This window comes from Cucumis melo, chromosome 8 (assembly GCF_025177605.1).
Source record: "Cucumis melo cultivar AY chromosome 8, USDA_Cmelo_AY_1.0, whole genome shotgun sequence".
NCBI lineage: Eukaryota > Viridiplantae > Streptophyta > Magnoliopsida > Cucurbitales > Cucurbitaceae > Cucumis > Cucumis melo.
The window spans coordinates 25,943,917-25,953,143 of record NC_066864.1 but is presented as its reverse complement, the minus strand read 5'-3'; the positions used below and the strand labels follow the sequence as shown (position 1 = coordinate 25,953,143).

General features: G+C 27.8%; 1 long non-coding RNA gene across 1 annotated transcript; it reads right to left on the bottom strand.

The window, feature by feature from the left end:
* Nucleotides 1-8,745: 8,745 nt before the first annotated feature.
* Nucleotides 8,746-9,227, bottom strand: LOC127150485 (uncharacterized). Its single transcript, XR_007822843.1, has 2 exons — nt 9,054-9,227; nt 8,746-8,942 (listed from the first exon to the last, which is right to left on the bottom strand). It is a non-coding gene; the product is annotated as an uncharacterized LOC127150485 (long non-coding RNA).

Genomic DNA, 9,227 nt, shown 5'->3' with positions numbered 1-9,227 from the left:
CCATAAATATTTTTGGGTTTTGTTACGTTCATGTAAATTAATATTTTAAAACTTACGAATTTAAAAAGAATATTTTCAAATATAGCAAAACTTTTAATATTGTGTATATCAATACCTATCATTAATAAAATCTGAATTTTTGCTATATTTTATAAATATCTTCAACATTTTTGTGATTTACGATAGTTTCCTATTTAAAAATAAAGAATTGAAAATATAAGAGTGCATAAGACATAAAATTCATTTTTATGTCCAACGGATATGTTCATTAAACAATAAAAACAAATACAAAATTGTTATTGATAGAAAAAAATGAAATTATTACAAAATATAACAAAAAAAACCTGAATGAGTTATATAAAGAGTTTGATGAATTTTATTATATTTTATAAATAATTTTAATATTTTGCAATTTTTTAAAATGTTTCATATGTAAACTAAATATATTTTCTACTATTTAGATATAAATTTATAAAAAAAAAATGAAATAAATTTCAATTATTGAATAATGATCTATAAGACACTTAAAAAAAAAAAAAAAAAAAGGAATGCCATCTACAAAGTTGAAATTTCAAAGCCAAGTTGTAAATTAATCTTATGATATTTAAACTTTAGGAGTTTATATGGCCATTATTCAAAGAGAGAATTGGTTCTTGGGAGACATCCAAAATATTTAGAGAAAGATTTATGCTTTGATTATTCTTTTTTAATTGATTATTATAATACTTAAATGCAAATAAAATCTCTGATACCAAAGTAGTTCACAGTGGAATTTTTCGATCATAATTATGTTTGTGTTACATATAATAATTAGGTTTGGAATTTCTATATCTTTTAAAATAATTGTAATCAGTTATCTTTTCTTCAAACTTCAATCCTACTCTGAAGTAAACTACCATTATTGGGATTTAGGAAAAAAAATCATCAAATGTACGATATATAAAATAATAAATTTCAAAATTATTTTGATTTATAGCAAAACTACCTGTTAGATGATTTTTTTCAATTTTTTTGGCTTTAAATTACCTCTTTACGAAGGACAATTGGTCACATACAAATACGTATTTGTAAACACATTCACTTATGATAAATCTTAACGAAATAAAAAAAATATTATGTTGTTGCAAAATATTGAACTAACGATCTCTAAAGATATAACTTTAGTTTCAACGTTCCCTAATTATTAAGATACGGAATAAGGTAATTAACGAGTTCGTATATTTCATATTATTTATAAAAAAATATATTAAAATAATACATTTTCAAATTTTTAATAACAATTTCAATCTACATCATCCCCTAAAATTTTCAATTTGAATTCAAATTCCCTAAAATAACTTCAAAGGCAAATTCAACTATTTCACATTTTTTATTTTTTAAATTATTTATGAAAAAATATACATAAACAATACATAATACATATTTGATATTCTAACATTATTTTCCTAAATTCCTAAAATTATGCCAAAGTTAATAGATAGTCTCTTAATTTTAAGATTTTTTATTTTTCAAATTATTTATGAAAAAACATATCTAAATACATTAATTTTAGACTTTTAATTTGAATTTTCTAAAATTATGTCAAAGATAATGGATAATCTCTTAATTTTAACCTTTTTTATTTTTCAAATTATTTATGAAAAAACATATCTAAATACATTAATTTTAAACTTTTAATTTGAATTTTCTAAAATTATGTCAAAGATAATGGATAATCTCTTAATTTTAACATTTTTTATTTTTCAAATTATTTATAAAAAAACCATATATATATATATATATATATATATATTGATAACATTCGAAAAATCCTCCGACGAACATATAGATATATACATATATTTTGTTATTTAACTCCAAAGATAAATTTAACTATTTAGTATTTTTTGGTTATTCATCAAAAAATAGACATGAACAATACATAATACATGTTTTATATTTTAACATTATTTTCCACCATAAACCATTAATTTTAAATCAAATTTTTAATACTATTTTAAAATCCAAATTCTACATGTTAATTTTAGATTGTTAGTTTGAATACCCTAATTTTACACGTTAGGCCACGATTTTCTCTAGTTTTAATTCAAAAGTTTCAAATTATTTTTAAATTTAAATTTTACACCTTAATTTTAGATTGTTTGTTTGAATTTCTAAAATCATGCCAAAGATAGTATTTGTTATATATCCCACCCTAAAACTACACTTTGTTTTTAATTTAGTTTGAATCCCTAAGATTATGCCTAATATATTGTTTGAATCCCTAAAATTATTTTGTATAATTTATGAAACAATAATTTTATATACATCTATCATATGCTGTGGTAAAGCTCAAAATTAAATCTTTCCAATTCAATAATATTTTAGCATATATCTCTTCACTTAATTATTCCCACACATTTTAAATAATTTTTTCAATTTAAAAATATACTTGACTACTTAGTAAACATGTTCCCTTTATAGACTGTAACAGACGATGTGTTAGACGAAAGAGATGTTATGATGCAAAGCCTGAAGATTGAAGATGCAAACGGACGATTGAAAATTGGTGATGTGCTGGACAAATTTGAAGATTGGAGATTGAAGTGGAACGGATGATTGAAGTTGCAAATAAGATTGAAGTGAAACAGACGAAGTCGAAGATTGGAGATGTACCAGACGAAGGAGATGCGAACGACGATGTGAAACTGACGATGTACCGAACGAAGGAAATGAAAAACGAAAGATGGGTTCTCTTTTGATGCGAAGGAGATGCAAAACGGACGATGAGTTTGGGTTTTTCAATTTGAAGCGGACAAAGTTAGGGTTTTCAAAGTAAGGGAAGGAAATTTCCAAATTCCAAATAATGGAAGATCTGAAACGGTGGCCTGCACAAATTGAATGAGATCTGATAACTTGTAGAGTTTTGAGAATGTGATTTGATGGGTTCTTTTCTGTTTTGGGAGAAAAATAGGGAAAATAGATTATTTAATTGTGGGTGCAAAATTTTATTTAATTATAGGGTATTTGGGGATTAGTAAACAAATGTATCTAAGGCATTGTCCCCCCAATTTTTATTTAAAATTCTTATGTTTTGCTATTTTGTCGATTTAAAAATAAATTTGCCATTTATACAAAGTAAATCTCTAATTTTGTCATTCTTCTTGTCAACCCTATTAATCACCAAAATATCCCTTATCGGTCTCGACAACGCAGGAAAGCCAATCAAGAAAAGAATATGTCCTCCTTTGTGAGACACAAGATGTCAAAGCATGTTTGGTCAAAGAATGAGCCACCAGATTACAACATCTAGAAATGTAACATAATCGTCTAACATTTTACCACCTAGTAAGAGAATACTTCAACGTAAATAACTCTAAGGGGAGTAAGAAAAATAGAGAGAGAAGGAATTTAACAACACCATCATCGCCAGATTTAATCCTAAAACCCACAAGACCAACTCCTCGAAAAGTGTAACCTTCAAAAGAAAGTAGAGATCTCATTGACTTAGTCACAAAGAAACCCTACGAAAAATCAACACCAACAACAACAATGTCCTCTTCCTCATTTCTCATGATAACACCCAAGCTCAAACCAGATATGGAAAGTGGAACAAGTGACATAAACATTAATTTTCACAAGGTCAACTTCCATGAGACTCTAGCGGAATAAAGACAATGTAGACACCTGACACCTCAGATTCGACGCACTCTAATCTAACAAATTGCGAGAGAGTCGTTCATCTAATTTACAAATGTATCATACCTCCTATCATTCAGAGCTCTTATAATTTCAATCTCCTAAATATCCCAACAAGTCACCCAAAATAGGAAAAATAGTTGTTCGTTCAAACTCGTTGTTGCAGCCACAAACCTAAGTTATTAGATTGTTTTATTACTATTATTTTGTTTAAATTAATAGGCAATGGAAAGAAATTGTGTGAACATGATAAATAACATTGATTCTATTATAAACATTATTAAAAATATGCCCATATGCTTGGTATCAAAATGTCATGTGTCACTCCATCCACACTCCATCTCTCTTGTTATGTGTCTTAAAGACACCAACTCTTAGTGTAATCTACTTTATGTTCGCCAAATTTTCTATAAATAGTGGTATTTTGTGAGTTGAGCAAGACATGCACGTAGCCGTGGAAATTTTAAAGAATTTGGAGATGGTAGATAATTTTGGAGATTTTTTTTTTTTTTTTTACATTATATATTATTAATTATAATATTGTATTTTTTTGAGTTCATGTTTTCCTTATATGTCATTTTTACGGTATAATTTTTCACAATTAATCTAACCATCTTAGACATTTTCTTTCCAATTTTCCGTTTGAAAGTAGTTTTCTTCATTTTTCTTTTCTTTTCTTTTCTTTTTTTTAATATTCTTGAATTCTTACTACTTCATCGTTTGATCCACTCTTATTGAAAAGGTTTAGGGTGTTAAAAACCTAACTTAACAAAGAAAACTAAGTTGATTGAGAAGGTTGTAGTATATGATATTCTCAACTTTAGGGTTTTGTCTTTACTTTTATTTATACCATTACTTTACAACAACATTTTGCTTTGCACTTCGAAACTTTTATTACATTTATTCCTTTAGGTCTCGTACTTGGAATCCTTCCTATAATAAATCAGTTGGTTAATGATGTGCACTTGTCACTACAAGAATTTTGGACTCTGTTGACATTCGATGTTGATAATACACGTCAATTTTAGGATTGTAATAAAAGATGAATTTGGGGTTGTCTTTCTTTTCGAGGGAGCTCGGAGAAGAAGGCGGTGGAAACCCTTATGTTGTTGGAGGGCTTGAAATTGACTTAAGATAGGGGAGTTTTTTAGGTGTAAATTGAGACTGATGTTGAAGTTATTGTTGAGAAAATACATGTTTTGAGTTTTGCCCTCTCTTCTTTGAAAGTCATTTATGCAAAGATGGATGATTAAACTAAGAATCACTAAATTAAGTTTTGACTCTAAATCGTGTAATAAGGTGGCTCATAGTCTGGTTATCCATGTTAGTCCATTTACTGACTCATTCATTTTCTTCTCGGCTCTTCCAGGTTGTTAAGGTATAAAGAAGAAATGGGGCTGTAATTTTTTCCTCTTCCTGATTGAAGTTGTATTTTGGTAAAAAAAAAACATGAATGAGATTTTTAAAATGATGACAATTAACTAGTGTTTTGAAAATGATTTTCCAATCATTTCATCAAACACAATCCTCCTAAAAAATAATCTCAAGCATATATATTTCTTGGATGGAATTTGAGACATTCGCAGTGGAAAATTGGATCAATAATACTCTAATTGCATCTATTCTAATTAGAAATTAACAGGATTAAAACTTCCTAATTAATAATAGAATTAGGGTTTAAAGTGATCATACCTTTTCATAGCTCTCCATTACTTGTAATCTTCTCATAAACTCAAACCGAATCATCACTAGTATTGACCCGCTATTCTCCGAACTTAGAACCGGGTTGTGGGACTTGATAAGTGAAGAATTTGAGAAAGAGTGATGGAATTAGAGGATGAATAAACTTGGGTCGAGAGGGAGAAATTCCTTTGGTGAATAAATTTTTAAGAAAAGTAATTAAAGAGTCAACAGTTTTTAACAATTTGAAAATCAAACCTTTTATAAACTAATTACATACAAAATTTGTATGTAATTTATTCACCAAAATCCAATACCTCACATTCCACTAACCATTAGTGGGCTAGATGTTTACATCTCATACAATACAAGTCCCATTAGTTAGTGAGATTATCTAACAAAATGTTGGATTTTCCACCTAACTTTAGTCAAAGGGCAAATTAGTCTTTTTATCATTCTAGTAAAAGTCAAAAGTCAACTTTTTTACTTTTACCATTTTGTTCATCTTGACTAATTTTGACCTTCCGAGCATGAATACGCATTCATTTTTCCAAAATTTCATATTTGAATCTAAAGCCAGTTAAAGTTTGACTTTTTACAACTTTGACCATTTCCATCATTTTCGATAGCTTTCGAATATGAATCCACATTCATATTCTTGATATTCAAATCACATTTAAAAATAAAACTCTATAATAACCAATAGCTATTTCATATAGTTCAAACTATTCAAACTAATCCAACGTATTGTTTTAAATTTATTTCATACGAGCTAGTAGGGGAGCCTAATGGACATATAAATTATGGGCTCCAATGATCCGAGATTAACTGGTTAAACCCTTTTATATTGAACTAATCATTATTCGTTAACTAAGGGGTCGTTTCTTTAAAGTCTTATAGTTGCACTTCCTTCACTATATATAGATATATTTGTGCCAATCTGACATAAGCATGATTAGTAAGTTAGTCCTTCATAGATTGTTGGTAATCTCGTTTGGGTCACAATATCATTTTACTCCTAATATTACATATTGTTCCTTAAGACCCACTGATCCACTATCAAACAATTGGTTTAAGGTCCAACCTATAAATCGAATCCCTCTCAATCTAATAAGAGAGTGGGGCCCCTTGTTTAAAATCTGGATTCAGTGTATAAAGGAACAATCTATCTACTAACTCTAATTCGGTTAGAAGTGAATTCGGTCTTGCACCCTATGTCCCAAACTATACACCTGATCTTACCCCTGAGATGAGAGATTTATTAGGCCAATGCTAATGAACTATCCTCAACTATGCAGATTTAAGGATAATCTCGTGTGAACAAGAGTTTATAATTATCTCAGGATTAAGATTAAACTATCCATGTTATCGATAAACGAAACAGTCAGTTTTATATAATAAACAGTGTTATAAGGTAAAAGTGATTATTTCATTGTTATATTCATGTTGTGTTAGAATAAGGTGTCCAACCTTATTTCTATACTAGGCTATATATTTGAACTTGATCTATTTTTATGTCTCTACATAAAGTTCAAGTCTATACAAAATAGTTTTGAGTCATTAGTTGATGGATTCAAGCTAAGGTTATAGTATTTATTTTCACTAATAAGTCCCCAATAACTACCTTATTGATAAAAAAATGATTTTAAATTACAAACCATGAGTTTTACGACATAAATTCTAACATAGTTTCGTTTAAAATAAGATCATGGATTGTTACTATCATTAGGCTAAATTGTATTTAAAAAGTGCCTCTATAATTTTCCATTTATTTCAAATCTGTTGTACTCTTGAAAGTTTCAATATTTCCTCTAAAATCTCGTAAACTTTTCAAAACTACTTTTGAATGACATTCTCTGTGATTTTGAAAGGACAACGTGGATTGAAATGGTGGCGTGAGGTGATGACCTAAATTGTGTAAAAATTCCAAAATTTATGTTCTAAATCAACGGCACGACATCTTTCATTTTCCAATTTTGTTTGTTAAAATTATAAAGGAATTTTCACTTAAGTACGAAAGGTCAAAGAAAATATTGCAATTGAAGTCTGTGTAGAAATATTTTAAAATCCAACAAAGTGTAATCAATACATTAACATATATGTCTATGATCGAGTATTTTTTTTATAGGTTAATTTTAACACGTGTCTATATGTATTGAACAATCAATATGTTAACATATATATATATATCTATATTGATACGAATATATTTCAACTATATATTCACTCCACGGTTCGAGATCTTTTTTACAAAAAGATGTTAAAAGATTTAATCTCAAACTTACTTATTATAAAATATATACTATATTATAATAAGTTAAAAATACGTCAAAAAAAAAAAAATCCTAAATTTTAAACCTTTCATCTAATAAAAAGAAAAACTGTGAGAATTAATTGAGAATGTCAACTCACACAAACAATTGATAATAATCAAAGATGGTATGAAAATTATTTTAAAACATGTTAAAATAAACTCATTTATATTTAAATTGGAATAGTGACAAAATTTAGAGAATAAATAAATATAATAAATAGTAGGTATAACAATGTTTTGATGTATTTTTATTGATATCTATTAGTTCAAGTTTGTTATTTACACTAACTCATCAACATTGAAGGTGTAAAAGATTTTGTTTAATATATTGGAGGTTTATAACCATTTTCAAGTAAAATGCTTTTGTTGATATATTCCCAATTAATGTATATAGACGAAATATCTCTTCTTCTTTTCTTTTTTTTTTTTTTTTTTCTTTTTGTTAAATTGGAGAGATAAGGGAGAAAGAAGCTTTTTTTGTTTATTATTATTATTTTTTCTTTTTATCATTTAAAGAAAATGGTTAGTCGGTGGTTTAAAAAAAATCGTGGCCTTTCATTTCCTTTTTAATTATCTTTTAAAATTTACGGTTGTAATAAATGTTAGGGAAGAGAAACGTATTTAATAATTATTTATTATTTATACGTCTCTAAAAGTGTGTTGGATGGACGACACGTGTACACCATGCACTCATTCGAAGTTGCTGTGTTAGAGTGAGTGAGTGAGTGAGACTTTGGCCAGAGGATATCTTATTTGCAAATGTTGTAAAGTGAAAGGGTCTGCTTGTAAATAAACCTAGTCCTACACCCTAGATGGAGAATGAGACAAAATTGTGTCAACCTCTCCCAACTATTTTAAAATATAATTAAATTCCAAGTTTAATCTATAAATTTATTTCCCCCCCAAAAAAAAAAAAATCAATAAGCTCGATCTAAGTTACATGATCGATTCTATATGACTCCAAAAAAGTTATATATCGAAACAATTTGGCACAATTCCAAACAGTGAAGCCATTAGAGTTCTAATGGCCAAAGGTACTATGTTCATTTTATATTTGATTTCAACCTACAAAATTTTGTAGAATAATTAACTTCATGAATAACTGGTGCATTTGCAATCATTACCATTCTCTTCTGTCTTCTTGAGTTTGAGAATACAATCTTAAATTGAAAAACATAAACTAGTTGCAAAAATCTCTTCTATATATTCTTTGCGCATTTCTTCCTCCTACGCGGAATCTATATATTCTTTGCACCTTTCTTTTATGAGCCTAACCACGAGGATGAACAATCAAAAAAAAAAAAATTTGATGCAAATGATCCCACGCGGAAAAATACTAAAAACTAAAAATGAGAACAAAATCGAAATAACATACACTAACCTCAAGCAATTCGGTCACTCCACTTGAAAATGAGCATAACCCATCAAGAATCGACGTTGAAACATGAAAAAAAAACGACATGATTGAATAAAAAAATCACCCAATAAAAAAAAAACAAGAAAGTATGATTTGTAATCATCACAATGGATGAGAAACTAGTTGGTTTTAGTTAAA